At 44.8% G+C, this 27,322-nt stretch overlaps 1 protein-coding gene and 1 pseudogene across 4 annotated transcripts in view; both read right to left on the minus strand.

Annotated features, from left to right (window-relative positions):
* Positions 1-26,235, minus strand: part of FRMD4B (FERM domain containing 4B) — a 360,118-nt gene extending 333,883 nt beyond the window's left edge. For all 4 annotated transcript variants that reach the window (XM_074032675.1, XM_074032676.1, XM_074032681.1 and 1 more), the window contains exon 1: positions 25,855-26,235. The gene's annotated coding sequence lies outside the window, so the exon portion shown is untranslated. The remainder of the gene's footprint in view (positions 1-25,854) is intronic.
* Positions 19,222-22,431, minus strand: LOC135969457 (histone H1.8-like; annotated as a pseudogene).
* Positions 26,236-27,322: the final 1,087 nt, after the last annotated feature.

The raw sequence follows: 27,322 nt of genomic DNA on the forward strand, positions 1-27,322 counted from the left end.
ACAGGAGGATCACTGGGGCCAGGAGTTCAAGACCAGCCTGGGCAACAAAGAGAGACTCCATTTCTACAAAAAATTTAAAAATTAGCCAGGTGTGGTGGTGCATGCCTATAGTCCCAACTACTCAGGAGGCTGAGGCAGGAGGACTGCTTCAACCCAGGGGTTTGAGGCTGTGGTGAGCAATGATGGCATTACTGCACTCTAGTGTGGGCAACAGACCAAGACCCTATCTCTAAAATAATAATAATAATAAAGATTTCCATGCCCTAATTCTGGAAACTGCAGATACATCATTTACACGACAAAAGAGGTTTTGTTGCAGATGTGATAAAGTTAAGGATCTTAATATGGGGATATTACTTAGGTGAGCCCAATGTAATAATAAGAATCCTAATAAGAGAAAGGAGGCAAGAGGGTCAAAGTCAAAAAGAGATTGGAAGATGTTATACTGCAACTTTGAAAATTGAGAAAGGAGCCCAAAGTCAAGGAATATAGGCAGATCCTAGAAGGTAGAAAACACAAAGGAACAGGTTTTCCCCCTGGAACTTCCAGAAGGAATGCAACCCTGCCAACATCTTGATTTTAGCCCAGTGAAACCCGGCAAGGACTTCTGAGCTGCAGAGCTGTAATGCAATAAATTTGTGCTTATATTAAACCATTCAACTTGTGGTAATTTGTCATGGCAGCAATAGGAAACTAATACAATCTCTACCAGAGAGAAGTCATCAGATCTTATCAGTTTTCTATGAGTTAACATTTAACACTATGGAATCTGGTCTCTAAGCAATAATTAATCATCAGTCAAACAAAGTTATTATTCCCTAGAGAGCTGGAAAACTGCTGGGTGGGTTTGATGGAACAGAGCTCTAATAGGGTGTTTAACAGTCATCTTTTTGCTGTATTCCCACATCTTGGATAACCTTTCTTAACATGTCTTTGCTGTGCCCATATTTCTCTCAGAAGCATTCACATACTTCCATACCTATCCTCCCTCTGGAGGGTAGCATTGTTACTGCACACTAACCCATTATTTGGGGGCCTTTGATAGCTTTGGACTCTTTACACATGAGGCCTTTGAAAGGGCAATATCTTAAGGGTAAGATTTAATGATCAGGCAATTTACCTTGCCTTTGGAAGGATTCAGGTCATATCCCTGATACTAATGCTACTTTCTGTTAAACATTTCTTAAAAATCCATTGACACCAAAGTTTACACATTAACTGACATTGTTCCTGAAGCCTGAATCTGTAAATGCTTATTTCTTGTTTTTTTCAACAATATGCAATAGGTATAACATACTCCCTTCATTCCACTTTTTCCTCTGTGATAGTTTGCCCAAATACCACCCAGTGTCAGATTGATTTGTTCAGTCCAACAATCTTCTGAAAAAAAGAGCACCAGTCACATAAATAGGTATCATAAAGATTAAGAAAGAATTGAACAGAGAAAAAAAAATTTTAACTGAAAGTCATGTTAGGATCAGAGATATAACCCAAATCCTTCCAAAGGGAAGGAAAATTGCCTGACCAAGTCTCATCCTTAAGATATTGACCTTTCAAAGGTCTCATGTATAATGAGTCCAAAACTATCAAAGGCCCCCAAATAATTGATTAATGGACAGTGACAATGCTACCCTCCAGGGACATTCTGTGAAAAGAACCGGGCTTCCTGACTCCAATCTTCTGCTTTCAAATCCACCCTGCATGCCCCACCCATCCTCTTCTTCAGAAAGCACTTTAACGGCTCACAACATTTTTGAGCCTCCTTACTGCTTTTAACTCAAGTGTGGAACCTCACATGCCTCTGTTACCTATCTGGCTCCATTCCCACTGCACATGTTCCAAGAAACCCCTGCTGGCCTAGTGCAGTGGTTTTCATACTTAAGTGTCCATGAACATCACCTGGAGGGTTTGCAAAAACAGCTTGCTAGGCTCCATCACAGAGTTTCTGATTCTGTAGAGAGCAAAACTCAAGAATCTGCATTTGTAGCAAGTCCCCAAGAGATGCTGCTGCTGCTGCTGCTGGTTTAGACATCAAACTTTGAGAACCACAGGAATCTGAGCTCTGGGCTACTCCTTTTTAAAAAAAACTCAGAATAGGCCGGGCGCGGTGGCCCAAGCCTGTAATCCCAGCACTTTGGGAGGCCGAGGCGGGCGGATCACGAGGTCAGGAGATGGAGACCACTCTGGCTAACACGGTGAAACCTTATCTCTACTAAAAAATACAAAAAATTAGCCAGACGCGGTGGCGGGCGCCCGTAGTCCCAGCTACTCGGGAGGCTGAGGCAGGAGAATGGCGTGAACCCAGGAGGCAGAGCTTGCAGTGAGCCAAGATCGTGCCACGGCACTCCAGCCGGGGCAACAGAGCGAGACTCTGTCTCAAAGGAAAAAAAAAAATAGGGAAAAGGCAAGACCATATACGATTTGGCGCTAGAAATGACAGTATTCCATTTCTACTATCCTTTTCTTAAAGAACTCCATGGTCCACATGGTAGCAGAGAATATGACACCTGGTGTTATCTCCCCTTCCACCCCTTGGACCACAGCTGGCTGCAGCAAAGATCGACCCCTGACCAAGTTAGACCAATCCCACATGTTTGGAACAAGGATTTTGAAGGTGTCAGAGTTACCTGTGGGGAGCTATATAATGTTTAGGACTGAGCCCTGTGCAAGTCAAGGAAGGCAGGCTGGAGAGACAAGGAGGGAAACAAGATCAGCCCCCTGCAGATCTAGAGCAATTCCTGATAAGATTCTGGTTCCTCTGAGACCTGGATGGACTCTTTGCAAAGAGTGCCGGTAGATTCTTCTGGGGGCAGTTGTTCTCAAATACACCCGTGCAGAGGCAACATCCAGGCAGCTTGTTTCTGTGTTGACATCTCAGATTCCCCTCTAAAGAATATGTTGAGAAGGTGTGGGCATGGCACAGAAATGGGGATGTTTAATAAGCACCCCAGTGATCTTGATGGAAGTCTGTGGGTTATATTCTGAGAAACACTATCCTCCATTTGTTTGTTTGTTTTTAACTCCAGCCCCTTTGAGTGGGTGTCTTGTTCTTAGAATCAAAAAGTACTAATTAAGGCAGTGCATATTACCAAGGTTTGGGAAGTAAAGGCAAGCCACTAGACAAAGTGATATGTGGGTCCTCCGGGATGAGTGAAATTAGCCAGGTGGAATGTGAATATGCGTATGGCTCAGGAGGGCAGGGGAAAGGTAGGTTGTGCAAAGGACCTCGGTCAAGAGGGAGTATGGTATACCTAAGGATCCAAAATTCAATGTGAATAGAGCAGCAGTGTCTGTGTGTGTGTGGCGGGGGCTGGCAGGTGGGTAGAGAGAGAACACTGACCAACAATCAGGAATCCCCCTGTTGGAAAGCAGTCATCATCTTACTGCTTCCCATGGGCAATACTCTATTCCTCCTCATGCCTCAGGGATCCTGCTGGCTTTTTGGCTGCTGTCCTCTATTTTCTCTGCCTAGACCCTTTCCCTCTCTGGCTAGCTTCCCTAACATTTCTAGAATCAAAACCCTACAATTTAATTTTTTTATTTCCATAGGTTTTCAGGGGGAAGAGTTGGTATTTGGTTACAGGAGTAAGTTATTTAGGCGTATTTGTGGGATTTTTGGTGCACCCATCACCCGAGCAGTGTACACTGAACCCAATTTGTAGTCTTTTATCCCTCACTCCCTCCCACTCTCCCCTGAGTCCCCAAAGTCTACTGTATAATTTTTATGCCTTTGCATCCTCATAGCTTAGCTCCCACTTATGAGTGAGAACATATGATGTTTGGTTTTCCATACCTGAGTTACTTCACTTAGAATAATAGTCTCCAATTTTGTCCAGGTTGCTGAGAATGCCATAAATTCATTCCTTTCTACGGCTGAGTAGTATTCCATCACATATATATATATATATCTCACAGTTTCTTTATCCACTCATTGATTGATGGGCATTTGGGCTGGTTCCATATTTTTGCAATTGTGAATTGAAAACCCCACATCTTTAAAGAGTACTTCACGCTAAAGCCTACTGTAAAAGGGATTTCGGGTGTATACCAGACACCTCTTGGGCTGCGCCCTGCAACCTCTCTTCTGGGCTGCTCCCTGTCTCAGCTACACCACAGGTCTCTCTCTGTCCTGCGGCTTGGCATGGGATGGCTGCTGGGAGCCGCTCAGTGTGAGGGAGTTAACACCCAAGAAGAAACCCTTGGCCCAAAGGGGACAAGAGCCCATGGAAAAATATTCTTTTTTTCTTCCTGGTGGGTAGAAAATTCTAAGGTGCATTTTACATAGAATCTCAGAGCATCCTCAGTGGGACTGAGGTCTGGTGGCCACTTTCCAATCCTTGCTCCTGCTCCTTGAGATTTCTTCCCAGAATAAACCATAGGCACCCAAGCTCTTAGACAAGCCGACATCAATAATGACCAAAGGGAAGGATTAAGGTCATCAGAATATTAGAAAGGCTTATTTATCTACTCTGGTCTACCTGAAAATGCATATGGGCTTGTTCGGGTCTCTAGTACTCTAAATTTTTCACTTTGTTCTAGATATTCCCATGAGAATAACCTTAGTTCTGTCTGGAGTGAGTTTGGATTTTATTCTGGGAATTAGCACTTCCAATCCTATCTGGACCAGATGGGGAGATTCTCTGTGTATAGCTTGATGGAGTCAGTAATGGTTTCTGTTCCTTTTACCTAATCCTCGCAGGGACAGTGAGGGGGGACCCCAGATGGTCCCCCACCCTGCATCAGGGCTGCTCTCCCTCCCACACAGCAGATGTGCACCCACTATGGGGGTCTGGCCGGGCCCTACCACTGGGGAAGGCACTTCGACTTCTGCCTCTGAGGAAATCTTCAGTGAGTCTCACAACAAAATTAACTTCTTGGCAGTCTCTTCTATTGGTCTTTGTGTTAGTTTCTCTGGCCCTCAGAAGTCCTGGCCTCTCCCCTCAGTCTGTATCTCTCTTTCTTAATTGGTTTTTCCCCAAGCGTGTTTTTCCTAGATCAAGCCACCATCATCGCTTGACTGAAGCATGGTTGCAGCTTCCTAGCTAACTTACTGATTGCATTAATCATTTCCTAACCTAGTAAATATCCCATGTGACTTTTATTTTAAAGTGTGAGTCAGATCATGTCCCTCTCTGCTTAAGAAACTCCATTAACTTCCCATTTTACTTAGAATAAAATACAAATGCTCAACCATGGCCTACAAGGCCATCTTTGATTTAATCGTGCCTCACCACTCCCTCCCCTACTCACTATGTTCCAGCCACACAGGCCCATTCTCTATTCATAAAACCTACCAAGCATGTTCCTACCTCTGGACCTCTGCACTCACCATACCCTCTTCCTAGGAATAACCACCCCCCAGACATTCCCATGGCGGGGTCCTTCTCAGCTTTCTGGCTCAGCTGAAATGTCGTTCCAAAGACAGACTTTCCACAGTAGCTAATCCAAAGTAACATTCCCTCCTCAAGTTGCACCCTCTCGCTCAATCACCTGTTTTTTATGGTCCTCACGGTCCTACACAATTCATGTTACATAGTAGACACTTAATGTTTCCTGAATGAATAAATCAATGAATGAACCCTCTAGCAAGTTGTGAAGGCCACACACATTTATGGGTGCTTTAACTACTTTGCTTTTTATTCTAAGACGTGTTCTGACTCAGATTCTTTGGATACGGTAAGGCCTTAGGGTCAAAGACTGCTATTTTAGACATCTATCCATATACTACTCAGTAAGTCATGCTAATGTCCCCAAAACCACCTCCCATATCTCAGTGGGCTAGCACATCAAAGGTTGCTTTCTCATCGTTTCCAGATCTGATGCAGGTCAGCTTGAGGGAGGAGAGGAATTCTGTCATAAAGTTTTTTTCTAGTGAGTCATCCAAGCCCGGGGGTCTTAGAATCAGGCCCTAGATCTTCTCTATCCAGAAAGCAGATGAGGGCAAAAAATCTCAGGGAAGCAGTGAGTTATCATGGGCAAGCAGTTATTATGGGCAAGGCATAGGCAAAACATTTAACACTTCTATCCACATTCCATTGGTCAGAACACAGCCTCCTCCTCCCCCATACTCCAGCAAGAGAGGCTGAGCAATGTAATCTGTGTGCCACCCAGGAAGCAAAGAAGTGGAGTTTGGTGAGTATTGGGCCATGTGATAGCCTATTCCATCAGGCTTCAGATGACATTATTCGTCATCTGAAACTGGGGTCCGTCTTGCCAGTCAAGCATGCATTTCCAAGCTAAAGCACCACTGGAGGCTGCTGCTGTTGGAAGGATGTAAGCATGCAATGGATGCAAAAATAGTCCCTTCTCTCGACCTCTTGCATCCCCATCTCCAGCCAATACCTCCCGTGACAGAACCTAATCAGAAGCCAGCTAATAAGGGAGCCTGGCAAATGTAGCTTACAGACTTTGACTCTGGATCACAGTTCAGCGCATAGCAAGGTGGGCCTGGAGATGAGAATCAATAGCTAAATAACCAGCAGAGCGTTGAGCTTATTAATTCAACAGAGATAATCAAGAGGCTTCAAACCCTAGGTTACTCCATAGGTTATTTTTCTAAGGCCTTTTCTAAAGATTCCTCCTCTGAGGGAATACTTTTCAGGAATCCATTCACATGCTCAGAAAAGCAAAATACAGGAAAGTGCATTTAAAAGAAAATTTTCTGACCACCTGGAGAGGCCATATAATAACAGGTGAAAAAAAAAATTAGAGAAAAATTAAGCACCAAAATATTCACTCCTATGTGCAATGGACAGAATGATCATATCGTATGATTATTCTGCTGGGACGCTGGACTCTATGCATTTGAAAAAGGATGAAGAAATTAATCCATCCTCATAAGAGGATGACAGAAGTGGCTAAGTAGTCCTTTAGCGCAGGGCTTTAAGCCTTGAAAGCTATTGGAAAGCTCAATGTAAAATAAGGTTAAGGCCCATTCACATGCACAAAGCTGAAATGGCGGGGAAGGCTGGTGGTAGGGGAGGAGCTTAGGGCAGCACTCAGGTATTGGTGTGGGGTACCACACCAATAGAAGACCCTCCCTCTTCTATTTTGACATCATGAGCCCATGCTGTCTGGTTTCAAAGTAGCAAATTGGTTGCTGAAGCTCGTCTTGTTTCAAAGTAGCAAATTGGTTGCTAAAGCTCCAGTCATGGTATCTGTTCTAGACAGCAGAAAGAGGAAATGCAAAGGCAAAAGACTATGCCTCCCACCTGAGTCAGCTCCTAACAACAGCCCTTCCTGGAAGTGCCGCAGAGCCATATTTAATAGTGTGAGAGGATGGGAAATGTGATTTTAAACAGAGCACACTACCCCCCCAACTAAGATTGGGGTTCTGTTACCAAGAATGGGAGAAATGGATGTCAGGCAGGCAACTAGCAGTTGGCCACAAACACTAAGGATGTGGCTTCCCAGGTGAGCCAGGGAAAAGTGCTGACAATGAAGACATTCAGTTCTCCCCTGAGCAGTTGGTTCCGTTACCTTCACTTGCCACCTTTACCACCCTACCCAGGGAGTCCCTCTGTGAGGGATCAGAAGGCACCAGCCAGCAGAGACTGTCCACTTGATCATCAGACATATCCTTTGTCCCAACGAACTGGATTGCATCCTTTACCTAAGATAAGCAAATGCTCACCACCATCGTTGGTATGTATAGGAAGGAATATATGCTCATTTACCATAGATGACCCCACCTTTCCAGAATATAGCAAAACCAATTCTAGGTCTCAGAGATAGCAAATGTAAAGTTTCTAATCCTGCCTGACTTGGTCAGCAACAGCTCAGTATTATGAATAATGAATAATGATACAAATAACAGTAACAGCCATCCCTCATTGATTGTTGACCATGTGCCAATCACTGTGCTGAGCATCTTATCCTAGAGGCCCACTTGGGAGTATTAAATGTGGAAATGTATCAGTCTCAGAAGAGGTTTAGATTTGTTTTTTATTCAATGTCACCCAGGTGTTAAGTCACAGAGTCAGGATTTAATCCAAATCTTCCTGACTCCAACCTCCATTGATCTTTCAGTTAACTCCAAATTAACTGAGGCTGTCATGTGTTGAGCCTTTGTATTAGTTAGAATGTAGATGCTTGGATTTAATGAAGACCAAAGGAGAGTGGTTTAGATTAGTACTGATTCAAGTCCAAGTAGTAAACAGTCTGGCAGCAGTTGGGGGCTGGGTAGTACAGCTCTGCTCCACACAAAGGTGGGGGAACCCATACCCCTTCCATATTGATGCTCTGCCATCCTATGGTTGAAGATGGCTCTCCACACCTCCTTGTTCCAGCTCAAGGGAAGGAAGGAAGAACAAGTAGAAGGTGTTTCCTCTAAATGGGATTAACTCAGAAGTGACAATTCCTCTCACAGTTCTTTAGGCAGAGCTTGGTCACATGGCCACACCAGTGACAAAGAAGTCTAGGAAATGTAGCCCCTACCTTGACAGCCACATGCTCAGACAAAACTAAAAGGTGGGGACTATTTCTAAAAGGAGGAGAGGAAATGGATTTTGGGGACAAAAAGCAGTCTCTGCTACACTTGCAGATTGCATCATAGGAAGAGAGACTGGACTCTTTGCTTCAGAGGAAGAGCTGGGCACTGCCCAACCAAGACCACACAAAATGGGGAACTCTGCTAATGGAGAGCGGGCAGAATGGAAGTGGGACAGCCCAAAACTGCAGCTGGGGCACTGCTCGGTAATTATACACCAGAAGAAACAGTGACCATAAGAGCTGAAAGGAAAACAAGCTGTTATTGTTGTAAGAAAAATAAAACAAAAGTTCTTGCTAATCATGCCACCCAAGTTATACATTTATCCTCCCGGCTCTTGGCCATAATGGAGCTCACAGTCTTTTTTCAGACTCCCCTTTCTCAGAGCACATGGGGTGGGTAGATGTTGGTTTTTTGGACGGGGGAGGAGGTGGGCTGGGTCTTTATGCTGGAAATACCCATTCTGGCTCCTCCCTCTGGACCCAGATCCCAAGGTGGTAGATGTTTTGATGGTACCTCAAAGGGATGGAGCCACTGTTGAAAAGCACTGCAGGAAAGAAGCCAAAGTGGTGGGCTGGGCAGATCTGGAATTATCAGAAGTTCATAATTAACACATGCAGATCCATTTTATGTAGGCTGTGAGGATTCACAAAGGCCCAGGCTAAGCCCTCAAAAGTCTTCTTGCTGTTATTTGCACACTCATAGTAGATTCTTTATCAGTGGTAGCCTGAAGCCTGCCACTGTACATATTATCTCTAATCTTTTTTTTCCCTTTCCTTTTGAGACCGAGCCTCATTCTTTCACCAAGTCTGGAGTGCAGTGGCACAATCATGGCTCACTGCAGCCTCAACTTCCCTGGGCTCTGGTGATCCTCCCACGTCAGCCTCCTGAGTATCTGGGACTACAGATGTGTGCCACCATGCCTGGCTAAGTTTTGTGTGGTTTTTTTTTTTTAGAGATGGGGTTTTGCCATGTTGCCCAGGCTAGTGTCAAACTTCTGGGCTCAAGCGATCTGCCTGCCTTGGCCTCTCAAAGTGCTGGGATTACAGGTGTGAGCCACCATGCCCGGTCTGTCTCTTTAAAACCACCATAGCAGGTGCTTTTGGCATCCCTCCCACTCCCTTGTCCTTACCATTTCAGAGCACAGTGGCTTGCTTCCAAATGCCCGCACCTGAATTTCTCTGCTGAGGACTTTCTTGTGCTGCTAGAGTCCTACTTTGCCAAGCACGGGATACAGCATATGCACCTACAAATTATTATAACACTCCACCTCGCAGAAGTAGCCCTCAGTTAACTGCGCAGGAATTGGTGTATAAATACCTCGGCTCCCTCAGATTTTCCCTCAGATGGGAAAATTTGTAGGTACATGCACTCCACTGGTTCCCAGAGCCTCCCCAGTGGGAACAAGCTCTAATAGCCTACGGTGGTAATTGAATTGATAACATACTTTTTCAGGGGCTGCCTTCCATTCCCTGTGTCATTTCCTGACTGCCCAACTGATGTTTCCAGGACTTCCTAAATAAACTACTTGTAGTCTATCTCAGGATCTGCTTCTGGGAGATCTTAAATAAGACACCCTGTGAAATAAGTTATAATCCCCATGAGGGTAACAGGCTGGCACCATAAAAAGCGCACTGGCTCTGGAGTCAGAATGACCCAGATTTGAATTCCAGTTTCATCCCTTACCAGCTGTGTGGGGCTGAGAAAATTGTTAGGCTCTGGTGTCTCCATTTTCTGGTCTGTTAAATGAAGCCAATTATACCCACCTTGCAGAACCGGACAGCTTTCAATAAAACGATTCCTCTGATTTCCCTAACACTGTCCCCAGAACATAACAGGCACTCAACAAGAGTTAGTTTTCTTCCCTCCTGTCTCCATTTTACAAATAAGGAAACTGAAACTCAGGAAGGTTTCCTGACCTGTACAAGGTTAAAAAGTTGGTTAAGTGACAGATCTTGGATTCAAACACAAATATCCTCATTCCAAATCTACTTAAAACTTTTCCACTGCGCCTCCCATATCCACTTCAGGGCCTAAATTTCCTGACTTGATACACAAAATCATTTTAAACTTCAAATTCCCAGGTCTTTCTTTCCTATTGTGCTCTGCAGATACCACATCTGGCTTCTGATCCTCAGAGATTCCCACATTCTGGTGCCATTCACACCCTTTGCTATTTGTGCCCTCCATTCTGGGGCATGGCTCTCTCTCTTTCCCGCATTCAGCTGTTACACACACTTTTAATTTGGGGGTAAAGATTTTCACAAGTTCATCTCTGGGTAAAATACAACATCACTGAAAATAGATGAAAATGCAGGAAAAAAGGATTACAGGTAACTCAGGGACAAATAAATGTACATCTGAACGTTTTACTCTTAGACAAAGGTGAGGAGTCCTTTCCTGGTTCCCCCTTGAAAAGAACACCCAGAACCCTTCCGGGGTGGAGCGCAAACATGCCAAGCTGCTTCTTGGTGAGTGAGTGGAGGTCCCAAAAAGGAAGAAATATCCAATGTTTCCAAATTAACTCTCCCAACAAATAGTGCTGTTACCCAGCAGCTCAGCCAAAAGCAAAGCAGAGGCAAAGACAAAAAGGAAAACCAAAGTCATTCTGTTCAACTCACTCAGATTTTTGCAATTAGAAATCTAGAAAAAAGCTATTTTTATTTCCAACTTTACATTTGGGCTAATTTTTAAAATACACTACTATTTGGAAATATGTTTATATTGCAGGAACATAATCTTTCAGGGGTTGAACTTTGAAAGGTCCTATGTGTGACCTCACCTACAGTACAGTGACCAATCTGTCATGGTTTTAGTACTAAAAGTCCCTTGTCCCGGAAAATTTCTTAGTCCTGGGTAAACAGAAATGGTTGGTCAACTAATTAGAATACAAATTTGATTCTCAAGTCTGCTCTTTTAAAATACAAATCTCCTTAGGCAGGTCAAAACAATTCACCAGTGGTAATTTAGGGTTCTGATAGCTTCTCACAAAATACCCCACAAAAATGGTCCCCAGTTTAAAAATCCATGAGGATTTCCTATTAAAGGAATCACAAATGCAGACACTGATAGAGACAAGATTCCAATACGTGAAGAAAGCAATTTGCATAAAATCTTCCAGTCTACTCTTTACTTATACAAGGAAATAGAATCTCATTCTTCCAGAAACCCACAGCCCATTTAGTCCATTACCTTCCCTCCTTTGATAGACATGGGATGGACAAACATCTCTCTACCCAAGAAAAACTGCTCAAGTGTGATTTTTAAAAATGGCAATTCTCATTGGGACTCAATGGCAAGGACTATGAGGACTATGGGTTTCCTTCCCTCTCTTTCTTTCTTTCTCTCTCTCTCTTCCTTCCTTCCTTCCTCCTTCCCTCCCTCCTTTCCTTCCTTCCTTCCTCTTTCCTTCTCTCTCTCTCTCTCTCTTTTTCTTTCCTTTTCCTTTCTGTCTCTCTCTCTTTTTTCTTTTTTTGAGACAGTCTCACTCTCTCACCCAGGCTGGAGTGCAGTGGTGCAATCCTGGCTTACTGCAGCCTTGACTTTGTGGGCTCTGGTGATCCTCCTGCCTCAGCCTCCTGAGTAGCTGCATCTACAGGCCCATGCCACCATGCTTGATTAATTTTTTATATATTTTTTAGTAGAGATGGGGTTTTGTCATGTTGCTCAGGCTGCTCTCAAATTCTTGGGATCAAGAAATCCACCTGCCTTGGCTTCCCAAAGTGCTGGGATTGTAGGAGCCACCACAACCAGCCTATGGTTTTCTTAGTCTGGATTCCTCCAGAAGCCAGTCCCAGATAAGGATTCAAGTGTAAGATATTTATCTGAGAGGTCATCCCAGGAAACAATAGTAGGACGGTGCATAAGTGAGACAAGAAAGATAAGGCCACACACATACACAAAAAGGACTAGCCTATTAAGTCACCTATCACCATGGGCGAGTGGAGCTTAACCCCATGAGGAAACTCTGGGAAAAGGTGTACAATATACACCCCTTAGTTTCACTGGATGGGCAAGGGAGCTGGAGTATCCACAGGCCAAACCCTGTTCATTTTTGGAGGGAATGGATGTTAATTCCCCTGCATTTCCAGCCCACCACTTCCACAGCCAGAGAAAGTCCTCAGACAAACCAATGCAGGTGCTGGCAGCGGGAAGTGAAGCTGGCATGCACGACTACGGCCAGGGCAAAGATGTAGGGACCAGCAACACCAGCAGCATCTGCTACAGCAATCAACGCAGAACCCATGAGCCACCAGAGTTCTGTGCTAGTCAGTTGCTGCCATGTGGGAATGCAGCCAGTGTTGCTAGAGCTTCTGAATTTTTAAAAGAAACCAGGGATCCAGATTGTTTTGTGGAATTTCCTGATTCATACTTGCTATTGATTGATTCAAATATTTTAAAAACAGTCTAGGGAATAACCAAGCATATCTATAGGCAGAATGTAGCCTATGGGCCATCAGTTTGCATCCACTACTCTAGTTTAACCTCCTTATTTTATAGATAAGGAGACCAAGGCCCTAGAGGACAGTGACTTGACTCAGGGGATGCTGCAGATTACCACTTGTCTGGGTTCTGCAACCAGTTCCCTTAACTCCCAGGCCAGAGTTCTTCCTAACCCACTGTGCTGCCCACACTGCCCACTCTCTCCTCTCCACACCCATCCTCAAAGGGCAGGAGCCTTATCCCTGCCCTCCACTGCACTCAGAGCAAAGGAAGTTTCCCTTTCTTCCATCAAGCACTAAATATTTTGTCTCGCTAGAAATGTATTCCTTACTATTCTTAATTTCACAGAAGTTAGACAGTGCTTATTTTGTCCTGGGCACGCTTCTAAATACTTTACAAATAATTACTTTCATTCTCAAAGCAACCCTATGAAGCAAGGATTATTATTTTCCCAGTCTTAAAGATGGACAATTGAAATGCAGAGAGGTTAAGATACTTGCCTGAGTTGAAGCAGTGATGGAATTAGGAGACAAATTTTGGCAGCTATCTCCAGAGCCACAGATTGACAACCACTACTCAACACTGACTCTCAATCACCTACCTATTTAGACTCTTATAATACCTCGATTGGATCTTTTTTTTCTATGATAACAGGAATTGGCAAAGGACGGGCTCATGGGCCAACATCTACCCCCTGCTTGCTTTTGTAATAACAAGTATACCAGAATACAGTCACATCTATTAATTTATGTATTGTCTGCAGCCATTCTTGACCTACAAAGGCAGAATTGAGGAGTTGCAATACAGGCCATAGGGCCCACGAAGCCTATTTTATTTAGTGCTATAGCTTGGATAAGGGTTGTTTGTCCCCACCAAATCTTATGTTGAAATTTAATCCCCGACGTTGGAGGTGGGTCCTAATGGGTAGTGTTTGTGTCATGGGGATGGATCCCTCACGACTAGATTAATGCCTTCACTCAAAGGTGAGTGAGTTCTCACTCTTAGTTTTCACAAGAGCTAGTTGTTAAAGAGTCTGGCATGCCCCAACCCTCACCTCTCCCCTCCTCTCTCATCATGTAATCTCTGCACACACCAGCTCCCATTCCCTTCTACCATGAGTGGAAACAGCCTGACCAGATGCAGCCCTATCTTGGACTTTCCAGCCATCAGAATCATGAGTCAAATAAAACCATTTTTTGTTTTTTTTTTTTGTTTTTTTAAATAAATTACCCTGCCTCAGGTATACCTTTACAGTAACACAAAATGAACTAAGACATTTAGTATCTGGCCCTCCACAGAAAAGGTCTGCCAACTTCTGCATTACAGAATTGCCAAGCTTTCCTCTGACTGCAAGTTTCTTGATTATGCTGCTTAATCATAATGCAGAAAATCCTATAATCCCTCCCAAAGCCTTAGCATACACAGTGATGAATTCACAGGTTAGACTTCTAGGAACTGCAAATATGCAGATGTCTGGGAACCCAGAAATCATCAAAAATACCCTCAGAACTCCACTTAAGGAAAAACATAACAGTAAGTTCCACGAAATAGGCACATTTTTAATCTTGGGTCCTTACCTGGGCAAAGGCTTTTAAAGCAACAGGACAGACAGAAATACCCAAAGAGGGGTAGAGAGGAGAAATAGAAGAAGTGGCTTTTACAACAACTGGCAATAGGCATCTTGCAGTTAGAGAGACATGGGTTCAAATCTCAACTCTACCACTTACGACTTATCTCTTAAACTTCAATTTTTACCTGTAAAGTAGGAGGAATAATAATGATCATTTCTTGGAGTGGGGTGGACAGTTTAGCCAAGATTATAATGTATATGAATTCTTAGCATCCTACCTGGGATTTGCTAACTACTCAGAGGAGCTCTATTATTAGTAATAAAGGTAACTCTAAAAGAACATGGATCTGTGACTATTTACACAGAGGCTCTCAATCCCACACAATTCAGCTGTCAAATAATAACAGGATTACAGCACAGAACAAAAAGCAATCTTTATCATGATAACCCCAAGTCAGGAAAAGATGTAGCCACATTATACGCACCAAGCAAAAAAAAGTAAAGAAGCATGTGCCATGTTTTCATCAAAGAAAGTTTAAGCAAAAAATCATGTGTGTACAAAGAGATAAGCTTCAATCACCTGGAAAAATCACTTAAGTGAAACAAATTACTTATTCCTTGACAACACTATATAAATGAAACTGTACATGCGGTAGAAAAAATGTTTGCATTGTAGGCTCTGCAAGAAGACAAAGTTACATTTCCCACTCATTGTTTAGTGAAAGCATCTATGGAATAGCATGAAGCCTTGCTGACAAACTGCCAATTTTTAAATACCCTTTATCGGCATCATTTTCATAGCTTTTCTCTGAGATCCAGAAAAGATCAAAGATCAGTTTCCAGGATGCTTTTCCAAGTGTAATCAAGTTCAGTGCTAGAAAGTACAATGAGAACCACTCACGATCTGAACTGTTTAAAGCATCTGAATCGTTGCAAAAACAATTTCTTCCTCTTAATGTGTTTGAATCAAACTTTTGACCTCTAGTAAACTGGATGCCCCATTCTTTCAGGCAGTAAAAGAGCAGCTAGACTGGGAACCTGGAGGTATATAAAACACTACACTACTTTTTTTCCTCTTAAAAATACAAATTGAATTACTTTAACACAGTTGGAGCAAATGACCATGATATGTCCTCAATTTAAGTCTTACAGCCCAACTGGGATGGCGTTCTGTGTTCCCAATCTAGGGGCACATGGTTTTCATTAGTTTGTCAGGATTCTGCATTTCAGTTTGCACATTTAAATAAATGCAATTAGTTCATTTGTGATGGCCCCACATACCCTTATCTTTTCTGATTTATTGAATAAGCCACACTCTCTTAATGTTTTGAGATTTGTCTAAATACTAAAAGGTTATTTGATATGACAAGTTACACAAAATACCACTTTTACTGCATGGCAAATAATTATACTGAAACTATCCACTGATACACCACTGCTTAGGAAGCCTTTTAAGTGCATCTATCTGACATTTAAAAAAAATTAAAGTGAGACTAGTCCAGCCAACACAGACAAAGTGCAGGGTGCACACTTCTGGTTGTTCATAGCATAAAATGTTTAGAGGTGGAAGGACCTCAAGTGTCAATACCCATTTGACAAATCCAGAGAGCTAATGAGCATGCTTCTGGTCAGTCTGCTGCCAAGGTGGGATCAGAACTTGGCCTTCCTGGTTCTTGATTCAGTGCCAACTCCACCTCCCCTCTCTCCCCAGCCCCTCCTTTATCTGGCAGAACTCGGGTTGAGTATTAAACTTGGATGAAGCAGGGCCAAAGCTGGCCGTACATGCTTTGTGCCTGTCCCGCATTCTGGTCACATATGAGCCTTCTGCTCTTTTGCAAAGACTGAATTGATGGGATGGGCTCAGTCAGGTGCAACAAGGGAAGCCCGACAATAATCCTCAGCCACATCCATTGCTGGGTCCCCCACCGACGCTGTCGGCTGTTATAAGCACCAGCTGGAAGATGGATGCTGGTATTTCCAGAAAGACCTTTTGAATCAGGAGGGGCTGTGACAGGCCCCATGCTGTGGCAAGAGCATAATTATTTCCAATAACTGTCTGTCTAGGCTACTTAGTGATTTCCAAAGCCAAGCTCCTCCTCACTGTGACAACACATTCAGTGTTTATCTGGGGGAGTTTTGCACTTACTTCTTATGGAAGATCACAATGCCGAAAATTCCATTCTGGTAATAGTTTAGTCAGCAAGGCAGAAAGGAATGACATCTTTTATAAATAATGATTAAGGACAACCTATTTGATAACTTTGGATGCTTGTTCAGGATCTGTTGTAGGGGGCAATAGTCTCATTTGGAACAATATGAACCATTAGAATCTTCTGGGAGGCAGGCTCTTGGGAGAAAAAGGCAAGCTCTTATGCTGAGACTGCCAAGGACAACAAAAAGCAGAGACTTGTGCAGCATGGTAGCAAAGAGCACAAACTCCATTCTGAGTTTGAATTCCAGGTGTGTCACTTGCTAGCTGTGTAATTTTGGGCAAGTCACTCGCCCACTCCAAGCCTCAGTTTCCACCTCTGCAGAATGTGGGTTACTGTGGGTCATTGTGGAGATGGAATTAAATGCTGCTTGGAAAGTATTTGGCAAATGCCTGGCATCTGGCACTTATAGGGGCTCAATAAAAGGTAGCCATTATCATCAGACACCAGTTAGTGGGGCTTGTGCTTTGAAAAGGGGACTTATTCTGATCCAACATTCCATGCTGATTCTCTGTGTTCATCAGATTGTTGCTGAAATCTCCGTTTGGGCCTTTTTTTGAGGCTTCCCTGCTACTTCTGTCCTTCTTCCCACTTGTCAAATGCTCTGGAACTCTCCACTTGCTGTGCAAATCTTTCAGGCCCAAGCGCAATGCCATCCCGTGCACCCCCTGCTACCATGCAGTAGCTCCAGACAGATCACCATACCTCTCATTTGGTGTCTGGATGGGGGAGTTCACCTTCCATGTTCATTCACATCTCCTTTCCCTGACATGATTACGCTTCTGGGAGACAGGGATTTGCCTTATATATCCTCTACAGCACTCAATACACGCCCACGAGTCTTCCAGGTTCCCTGATCCCTTGCTACACAAAGTATGGTCCACAGACTAGCACCATAGGCATCACTTGGAGCTTGTTAGAAATGCAGTCTCAGGCCCCATCCCAGATCTGCCGAATCAGAATCTGATCCGCAAGTGGTTTGTGTGCACCAAGTTCAGGAAACATCTCTCCAGTCCAGTATTTCCCAGACTTCAGTCATTCACATCTTCCCTTCATAGGTTTTGCCATTTTCCAGTACTATCTACACTGTGTTTTACCTAACACATATTTTTACACTGACATGATTTCTTTCTCAGCCTCGTTCTAAGCAACACTATTCAATCTGTTAATAGTTTGCTCAGCAAGGCAGAAAGGAATATAATCTTTTGCAAGACATGAAGGTATAAGTGAATTTTTTTTCTGGTACACGTTAAAATAAATAGCCAATAAGGAAAAATGTTTCTCTATCTATCATCTAAAATTAACTCATATACCACCAGGGATATACCTACCCACTTTAGCAAACACAGCTCTAGACTTTTTGTAGCTGGATTAGAAGACATCTAAGTCCGGTGCTCCTGAACGGTGTCTGTGCCCACTCAGCATAGTTATCCTATGGGGTGAATGCACTTGTCTTCAAGACAGAGATGGTTGTGGGAGGCTGAAAACCTAGGTTCTAGCCCTGCGCCATCCCTTAATGACTTGTCATATCACAGCCTCTCTTTGGGGCTTATTTTTACGGGTTAGCTGATCTTAAGGCTCCCTTCCAAGTCAAAAAATATGACATTATAATTATGAGATCAAAGGCTCCGGAGTCAGAATGACCTGGAGTTGAAACTAAAGCTCCATTACTTGTTCATTTCATTGAATCTCAGTTTTCCTCATCTGTAAAATGAACAATAAGCGGACATAACACCCATCTCAGAGGATTTGTAAGAAGAAAGAAGACAACTAAAAAATGCCTAGCTTAAAATGTGGGACATAGTTGGTGTTCAACAAATAATATGAATTATTAATTTTTTCCTAGCCTCTACAAAGCACAAATTAATAATGGCTAGAATGTTTTTAGTATTTACTCCACCACAGTTACTACATGAAACACTTCTTTGTATTTTGTCACTTAATCCTCAAAATAACCTGATGAGATAGGAATTCTTATAATCCCCACTTTATGGATGAAGAAATTGAGGCACAAAAAAGGTTAAGTCACTTGGTCAAAGCACACCTTTAGTAAGAAGCAAAGATAGATCTGAGTGTAGATCCTCTGAAGCTACAACCAGTATTCACAACAATGACCTGTCCTGCCTTCTTATAAAACACTAGTCAACATGCACACTTTGCAAACTCAACAAATATTATGTGATTTTGGCCAAGTGGCAACCGCATAACCAGTTTCCTTGGCTGTATAGTGAGGGGTGTTAGGAGTCCCCACCTCATAGGGTGTGGTGAGCATTGAAATGAGGGCACCCTCATGGACATCACAGAGCAATTACCAGCATAAGTGAATTGGTAACCATGTGTTGCCATTGTTACCATTAGTTCTACCATTATTTGTTGAGCCTTTACATCTGCACAAGATTTTGTGTGTATGTGTTGGGGGTGGGGGAAAGAAACAAAAGTCTTTATTGATAAATAGCTTACGATGAAATAAATAGAGCAGTGGTTTGTTGAAGAATGAAAACTAGGGCAGAGGCTCGGTCTCTCTCCACCCCTGCCTCCGGCCCTAGGATACAGCCCTCTGGCTAGACACTTGGGATGAGGAGACTGTAATGGGCAGTCCAGCTTTTCCTGAGCCCTTGGGGGTCTCTGTCTTCCTGGACAGGTGTGCAGGCACCACCTTGGAGCCACTGTCCTTAGCAACAGAAGCAGACTTAGCGTTTGGCCCCTGCCCAGCCCCCTAGGCAGCTGCCCTTTAGGAGCCTTGGCCTTGGCCTGCCACCTTCTGGTTGAGGAAGCAGCACCATTCTTGACCTTGCTGACAGTGGGTTTTGAACACTCTTACTCCCAGCTTTGGTTTTCCTGTGGTCCTCAGCATCTCCTTGGCTGCTCCTGCTGCCTTTGGCCTTTGCCTTCCTACTGAGCCTGCTGGCACTGGAAGGGGCCTGCGTGGCCTTGTCTGGCTTGGGGGTGCCTTCCTAGCCTCGCCCGGCTGTGGCCTGGTGTCCTTGGCCGCGCCGCCTTGCTTGCGGGCCTTCTCTGTGGCTGCACCTGGCTTGGGAGGAGCCTTCTGCACCTCTGCTGGCCTCTTGGCTGCCTTCTTCACCTTGCCCGCGTTGGGAGGATCCTCCTTGGCCTCACTTGGCTTCTTGGGGCCCTTCCCCTTGGCCTCTCCCGCTCTCCTGGGGACCGTCGGGGGGCCATCTTCCTGGGCTGGATTTTCCTCTTGCGCTTGGGATCTAATTTGAAGCTGCCAGTGGCCCCCCTGGCTTTGGAGTTGAGGGGTCTGGCGAGGAGGCTGCGGCACGTGCCAATGGCCAGCGCCTACTTCAGCAGGTACCTGAAGCGGTGGACGTCCAATGTTGGGTACTTGTACAGGATGTAGAGCTTGATGGCCACCGCCGACGTGCCCCAGCACTGCTCCCCCACCTGCAGAGCCTCTACCACCCTGTGGGGGGTGGGGGAGCTGGGAGGAGGGGAGGACAGTGAGGGGGTAGGAGGCGGCACCCCACCGGGAAGCTGCTGCAGCTCAGGTCTGGCTTTTCAGATTCAGGAGAATCTGGCTTTTCAGATTCAGGAGACCTGGATGATCCTGCTATGGAAGTCAGAAGGAGGGTGAGGTGCCGCTGGTAACGCTCCCGCTCCCGGGAGGGAAGGCATCTGGAGTTTTATCTTTCAGTTATGGTAAGGACTTCCTCAGTTTAATTATTTTAATTTTTTATTTTTTGAGACAGCGTCTTGCTGTGTTGCTCAGGCTGGAGTGCAATGGCACTATCACGGCTCACTGCAGCCTCAACCTCCTGGGCTCAAGTGATCCTTCCACCTCAGTCTTCTGAGTAGCTGGGATTACAGGAATGTGCCACCACAGCCAGGTAATTTTTAAAATTTGAAGTACGGATGAGGTCTTCCTAGGTTGCCTAGTCTGGTCTTGAACTCCTGGGCTCAAGCAATCCTCCTGCCCCGGCCTCCCAAAATGTTGGGATTACAGTGCACCCCACCAGGAATTCTTTATCACATAATTTAGTCTATTAAATAGATGCCTACTCGTGGCCCCCTAAAACAGTAGCCTTTATACATGGGGTGGCCATATAATTTATCGTCCAAACCGGAGGCATAGACATTAACAAGGATTGACCCAGGCAAGCCCTACTTCTAGGGCCCCTCTGCTGTGAGTGAACATTGTCCTCACAGCTGTACACACTAGGGCCCCCTTTCCCATTGGATAACTGTACATAAAGTGACAGAGGACAATTAAAAGCAGCACATCTCTAACGACAAAGTAACACAGACCCAAGTAAAGACCTCAAGGCTGAAGAGCTGCAGAATAGAGCACTCATTTGCCCTGGGCTTTAAGGAGGTGTATTCTTCAAATACTTTGTTCTAAGACACTACTTAAATAACTGCTTTCATTAGATTAGCACAGCAAATTGATTCAAATAAATGTCTTCCAAGATTTGCACATAAATGAAAACAGGATCACAATCACCCCCTTGTAAGAGGTTTTGGGACGGCTGTGGGTTTTTAATCAATATATCTGCCTTTTTCTTCTCAGTGTCATTGGAAAATAAAGTAACTACTATCAATTTGACTTGTTCTGCATCTTGATCTCATAAGTCCTGATATTGACCACGTTAAAAGTGACAGCTAAAGTTTTCCTTACACACATGAAAAATCGTATTGATAACCTATTTGCCTGAATACAATTCAGCTCATTTTCCATTATTTGCGGCATCAAAAAGAAGAGGAATCAGCCTATGTGCATTAGGCACTTGTACCCTGCGGTGAATATTTATTCCAGACTTTCTTAGCCTTAATTTCCCCCTTTTTCCACAACTGTATTCATGTGGCAGTCCAGCCCGCTGATGTCCTCCATCTATATGGTCTGGGTAGGACTCCACTGCTGGGGCAAAGCCCTCAACCTCTGCAGAAGCCACTTAACACAGATTTCCTCCAGCCGTGCTAATTGGGCGAATCAGAGCTCATTTTGAAACTTTTTGTTCAACAACTGGGGAAGGGGAGTTTTTTGGTTGCTGGACTTGAACTTGAAACTGCGTAAACCACCAAGTATACAGTCATCTTGTCACCCAAGAAGGACCCCAATACACAGAGGCAAGAAGAAAAAGGCAGACCTGAGGAATGAAAAGAAACCAGATCCTGAAGTCACTGTTTAGCCCTAAGCAAGATGCTCTTGAAGTCAGTCCTACCCGTGTACCTTTTAGTAACCTGAACCCATATGTAAGAAAAAATATATATATTCTATATATGCATATATATAATACCCTAATTCCACTTAAATTTGGGTTTGTAACTTATTATCAAAATAGCACTAACAGATACATGCATCCCGTGGCAGTGCTTTTCAAACTTTTTGACGGCTAAGAATCACATTTTATACTGCAACCCAGAATGCACATAGGAGTGACTCAAAGTTTCATGAAATTACAGAACTCTTAGAACATATGATGATGCTGACACTTGTCTTGTTATACCTAAAAAAAATACTGGTAGTAACCCACTAAATGGATTTTATGACCTTCATATTGAAAAAACACTGTCTTATGAGATTAGGTTAAAAATTGATTTCACCAGGAAGAATGAGATAAGAAATGACATGATAATTTCAGTAAATCCAGTCATTGGGGAGAATAAGAGATTTGGCCTCTAAATTACCTAGAGGGTTTATCAAACATCTGGCAACAGAAAATTGTTATCTTACCACTTCTCTCTAACTGCCCATGGCACATATTTGTCAGAAGAGGAGGAAAAAAAAACATTTTACTGGCTTAGAAATACATGAATTATCCCCCCAGAATCTTCCATCTAAAACAAAATCACAACCACATCTAACAACCACATACGTAAGTAAAGGAAGATACATGTAAGACCTGCTGATGCGCTGAGTACATTATTTATCTATAGGCTGATAGTCATTTCAGTGAGCCTCAGCAGTCCCGAACATATACAAATAGTGCATTCATGATACGATCAGATCTCTGGGGCAGATTTAAAGGGAGAAATAGAAAGATCACTTGCAGTATAAGCCTCAAACCTTCACTTATGTGTGTAAGATAACTATGAAGATTTCCTGCTAGATAATTACTGCAGGCTGGATAAGGCAGGGTATTTTTAACTGTTTTCCATGTACCCTATTTGTATTGTAAGTTAGCCAAAACTTTCTTTTGGTCTGCTCAAAGCATGCAGAGTCTTGATTAAATCTGTGGAATCAAATGGAGAACTAGGATTCTCAGGCTTGCTGAAACTAGAGGCCAGTGACAATAAACATTACTGAAAAAACTTCAGCTGATTTGACACTTGGGAGTGGCTATGAAGTTAACTCCTCCCACGCTTTTCTAGATTAGGCTCAAATGCAACCATCTGCCTGTTTGAGAAACCCATTCACTTTTCTGCCACTAACATGGAAAGTTATTAATTTCAAAACAAAGTGAAGTTTAATACAGGAAAACAGGATCGTGATCACCATGATCACTTGCAGGGGAAAGATCTTCTGAGAACTTTCCCATGGATAATGAAAATTAAACCTTAAAATACGGTATTTAGGTAATTTCTTCATGTTCCAGCACCATATTGTTTAAATGCATTCCACCTGTATTTCTGAATTTAAGCAAATAAAATGTTTGATTAATATTACTTGCAGATGTCACAAACAAGTGATTAAACTTCTACCATTCAATAAGTCCTTGGAGTTGTCTAAATTTTTCTCACCCTTTTAGGAAATGTAAGCACAGTTCAAAAGGGGTGTGTGTGTGGGAGTGTGTGTGTGTTACTTTTTATTACAACATTTTCAGATTACAAAAAGAAAGAAATGGCCGGGCGCGGTGGTTCACGCCTGTAATCCCAGCACTTTGGGACGCCGAGGCGAGTGGTGGATCGTTTGAAGTCAGGAGTTCAAGCCCAGCCCGGCCAACATGGTGAAACCCCGTCTCTACTAAAAATACAAAAATTAGCCGGGCGTAGTTGCACATGCCTGTAATCCCAGCTACAAGGGAGGCTGAGGGAAGAGAATCGCTTGAGCCTAGGAGGCAGAGGTTGCGGTGAGGCGCGATTGAGCCGCTGCAGTCCAGTCTAGGTGACAGAGTTCCGGGAAAAAAAAAAAAAGAAGAAGAATTGTAGCAACACCAATACATCCACCACCTGTCTTGTGACAATTTAGAGACAAAAATACATAGAGTGCTTACTGAGTGTCAGTCTCTCTTAAACACCATCTTTTTAAATTTATTAAAAATATATGGGCCGGGCGCGGTGGCTCACACCTGTAATCCCAGCACTTTGGGAGTCCGAGGCGGGCAGATCACAAGGTCAGGAGATCGAGACCAGCCTGGCTAATGCGGTGGAACCCCGTCTTTACTAAAAATACAAAAAATTAGCCAGGCATGGTGGCGTGTGCCTGTAATCCCAGCTACTCGGGAGGCTGAGGCAGGAGACTCGCTTGAACCCGGGAGACGGAGGTTGCAGTGAGCCGAGATCGGGCACTTGCACTACAGCCTGGGCGACAGAGACTCTGTCTCAAAAAAAAATATATATATATATATGTGTGTGTGTATATACATATATATGTGTGTATATATACATATATGTGTATATATACATATACATATGTGTGTATATATGCATATATATGTGTATATATACATATATATGGTAGTTATTATTGTTATTATTTTCTTCATCTGCATTAACACCACCATTGCAGCACATCCCTTTCGGAGGCACTGTCTTGTTAAGAGCCTGGCACCTGAAATTAGATCTTATATAAACCACAGATTACTGGTGGGACTTCCGGTAAGTTACTTAATCTCTCTCTAGGGCTAGGTTTACCACTTCATGGATTACGGATGATGCCCCAAAAGTGCCTACCAGGATACCTGGCACACAGTAAGCTCTCTAAACCACCATTCTTCACAGCACGTGTATGACAGATGAAAGTGCGTCTTGGTGAGGTTAAGTAAGGCGAAGCTGCTTTTCCTCCCCTCTAGACATTTGATTTGGAAACCTCACAGATCCATTCCCTTTAGGACGGGAAACAGCACGTTGGGGATCGCGCTATAATCTTGTACACATCTTCCGACTTGGCTAGTAAGTTTCTAGGGGCGCCACTGCCTAATCTCCAAGCATCAACCAGCTTTCCGGAAAGACTGCCGCTATCAGCACCCTAAGGTCTTTTTTCCCGAAAGGCCCTGCCTCTAGTCGCAGCCGTCTGGGTACCAGCCAATACACCAAATCAGTTCGCGAAGTTCAGAGGACTTGGCTCTGGTATGTTTACAAGTCCTAACAGATCGCAGGAATGTTCAGGATAATTATTACTCCACCCAGGAGCGCCCAGCCCAACCCTCTCACATCTGGAAGGAAGCGGCCACACAAAGGAGAGCGAGAGAGAGAGAGACCTCCTCCCGCGGCTGCTTTCTCAGGCCGGAGAAGATTTAATACACGTCTCACCCCTTTTGTGAACAAGAGCAGGCACTGTTCAGTATCTTTCAAAGCACAGGACATCCAATGCAAGGGAAGAGTTTGTCCTCTACTCCAAACGAAATGGCACTTCTCAAAGTAGGAGCTAAAGATTATATTTATTTTTTCCTCCCCAGATGAAAATGAAAAGTGAAATACTCCACAAAATAAGAAGCGATTCACATGCACACTGCCTCTCCAACATAGGAGCGGCTAGGATCTGACACACCTATTTGAAAAGCGCAGCCAAACCAAACCCTTAGTGTCCGCTGCTAACTCCAGGGATTTCCCCCCACTCTTTTCGCTGCCTTTTGGAAGTATCTCTGGGGGCCGGATCTGGGCTTCATCAGCTCTTCTCCCGACCTCCCACGAACGCGCGGCAACCAAAGCACGAGGTCCCCGGCGGCGCATTTACAAACCCCACCAACGCCAACGCCTCGAAACCGCCAAACTTCCTGTCTCCATACCACCAAAGCGACCAAAGAGCCGTGCCAAGTGCCCCAGGGACTCCAGCGGAGGCTGCACCAGACCCTGAACCCCAGGGCGGGGTTTTCTACTCTCCCAAGCTCTGGGGATCCGCACCTCCGCTGGGGGTCTCCAAACGTGCGCGCTGCGCCCGGGGCGCACCGGGCGCGCCTGTGGCCGCGTCTTGCGGCCGCGCCCTGGCAGCACGCTTGGGGAGCCTGGGGCGGTCGCCCACCTACCTGCTCAGCCGCCTCCTCCCTGCGGCGCTCCGGGGCTGTAGACCGCTACTTTATTGTCTCGGCTGCGCACCGCGCGGGACCTGGAGACCCGGCTCTGCGCCAGTCCTGCAAGTCCGCTCTGCGCTGTGCCTTTCTCGGCGGCAGCTGCCTTCCTCTTCTTCCTCTTCCTCTCTGTCCAAGCTCCAGTTCAGCACGTGAGCCACGCAGCCCGACTCCCGGGCTCTCTGGGCAGCCAGCGCCTGCCGCATCCCCCGGCCCGGGTCTGCAGGTCGCCCCCGCCACCGCCGCTCGCAGTGCGTCCTCGCTTTGATCCACACTTACAGCTGTGCCCCGGGCCGCCTTTCTCGCGTCCTTCGGTCCTGCCTACCTCCTTTCGCTGTCAGCCGGGGCTTTCGGCTCCCTCTCTCCCCAGCTGCCCCCGCCCGCCGCCTCTCCGGGGGCTGGGGCGGCCGCTGCCAATGAGGCTCGGCTGATGCGCTGTTCCGGCCCAGTCATTGTATCGGGAGGGGAGGAAGAGGAGGGGGAGAGGGAGGAAGGGAGGGGGCGCCCTCGGCCCCAGCCGCGCGCGGCTGCGGGCTGGGCTAGCCTTCCCCGACAGAGAAAGGGCGCCGGTGCCAGGAGGAGGGGAAAGAGGGGGTCACCAGCCCGCGCCTCTCCATCGCTCCCTCTGACTCCTCCAAGCGCTGGGCGGGACTTGATTCTGCCTCCCCAGCTTCAGGCATCCCAGGACCTGAATGCTGTTAGAATAAAGGGTATGAGGCACCGGTGGCTGAGGGAGGCGCAGAATGCACCCAGCCACCCGAGAGGGGCTGGCGAAATGACTTCTGAGATCCCCGCAAATCTGAAGCCATTGCACTTGAAAGAAAGAAAGGAAAAGAAAAAAAAAAAAAAAAGGCGAGCCTATCCCATACCAGGCATTTATTCTTCAGAACAATTTTTGTTTTATTATGCGTTCCTCACAGGAAACTAGGGAGGCTCAGAGAGGTTAGCTCAAAATAGCTGATGAGTGACAGGGCAGAGATTCCAACTTGATCTGGTGCTGAGTGTAACACAGCAAATGGGAGAGGAAGGAGAGGAAAGGAGGATTCTTCATGAACGACTTCCTATTGAGAGTTTTTCTATTCTCTTCGAATGAGTTGACAAGGAGAGCACCAAAGATGCTCTGACAGGGCTGGGAGAAAATACTTCCCAAACAGCCTTAAATATATGTCCCGTGACCAGACTTCACTCCTCTACCTACCATGAATTAATTTTTCTCTACACACTATGAATTAATTTATTTTAAAAAGCAAATCCATTTTTAAAAATAATTCTCACAACTACACAATCACATAGCTTTGGATTTTTGTTGAAAATTAAATTGATTTATCCAATGTCAATATTTTAAAGACTCCACAGTTTCAGTGACCCTGGTTTTGGCCTTTCTTCCTCCTTCTCCTCCGTCTTCCCCTCCTCCTCCTCCTTCCCC

This window comes from Macaca fascicularis, chromosome 2 (genome assembly GCF_037993035.2).
Source record: "Macaca fascicularis isolate 582-1 chromosome 2, T2T-MFA8v1.1".
Taxonomy (NCBI): domain Eukaryota; kingdom Metazoa; phylum Chordata; class Mammalia; order Primates; family Cercopithecidae; genus Macaca; species Macaca fascicularis.